Source organism: Echinops telfairi, unplaced genomic scaffold (genome assembly GCF_000313985.2).
Source record: "Echinops telfairi isolate 266 unplaced genomic scaffold, ASM31398v2 ScPeMD7_9;HRSCAF=40, whole genome shotgun sequence".
Lineage (NCBI taxonomy): Eukaryota > Metazoa > Chordata > Mammalia > Afrosoricida > Tenrecidae > Echinops > Echinops telfairi.
Genome location: NW_022103906.1, coordinates 32,853,680 through 32,854,851, shown reverse-complemented (window position 1 = coordinate 32,854,851; position 1,172 = coordinate 32,853,680). Strand labels below are relative to the sequence as shown.

The window sequence follows — 1,172 nt, the reverse complement described above, 5'->3', positions numbered from 1 at the left end:
CAAGAGGAACTGTATGAAAGGGTCGCGGCATGAGGAAGGTGGAGACCCACTGTGTGTTCCACTCTGTTCTCTAGGGTGACTAATTTGGAATTGACTCCCTGACAGTGGGTTTTGGGGGCTAATTGGTGTCAACAGTTGAATTTGGTAGCCAACACAAAAAATTGGAGCTTAAAATCTACCCAGAACTGTTTCAGAAGAAAAGTTTGGAGATGTACTTCAACAAACATGTCACTGAGAACTCTGAGGATCACAAGTCTACTTTGACACACATGGAGTGGTCGTGAGTTGGAAATGACTCATCCACTGGTTAGTAGAAATAAATGACTATTTATTGTCATGAATGGGTCCATTGGTTTGTGGTACTACTCTTCTATTTTAACTACTATCTTACAAACTCTTCCGTCCTCATTTTATTTGCTGCTAGCATTTTTCTTTTCTCACCTCTAAATAGTGTAATATATGTGACTTTAAAAACATACTGGGTTTTCCTTTTCTTGATCAAAAGCTCTTCACAGGCAACCACATCTACTTCTGTGTTATTAAATAACCAATACCCTGGTAGCTCCGAGACTTCTCTAACTTGCATTTTTCATCTATACTCCAGACTCCCAAATCCATACTTTAACTCAATATTTCTTCTTGGTCTGATCTCATAGGCAATTTAAGTTAAAATTCCCTAAAACTTTATTTCCCTTCCCATAAAGTCTTCCCCTTAAGAAGCATAATATTAGTATCTTCAAATGTAAATGCCGTAGGCAGTCAAAACACGTGTGCTAAGATCCTGGCTCTGCCATTTCCTGGCTGTGTGTAAACTTGTGAAATGTATTTGAACTGTATTGCCTCTGTTTCTGCTTATGTGATAAAAGATACATCTATTGATTATCTCATAGAGCAATTAGAATGTAAGCACTAAAATAATGTCTTCCATAATCTGTACTATTTATAATTTACAGTACAATAAGTGGGAACTTCTCAGAACCCTTGTGGTGCTGTAGGTTAAGCATTGGACTGCTAATTGCAAAGTGACAGGTGAGCCCGTCTGTTATCATAAAGATCTGCAGTCTCAGAAACCATAAATAGCAGTTCTGCTCTGTCTTAAAGAGTCATTATGAGTCAGAATCGAATTTAGGGTATTTTGACGGCTCTAGTTGCCCCAGTCGCCCCAGGGGCAA

At 38.7% G+C, this 1,172-nt stretch overlaps 1 protein-coding gene across 1 annotated transcript in view; it reads right to left on the bottom strand.

Annotated features, from left to right (window-relative positions):
- ADAM2 (ADAM metallopeptidase domain 2) overlaps nt 1-1,172 on the bottom strand; it is a 114,826-nt gene that overhangs the window by 47,718 nt on the left and 65,936 nt on the right. The gene's annotated exons all lie outside the window — the stretch shown is intronic.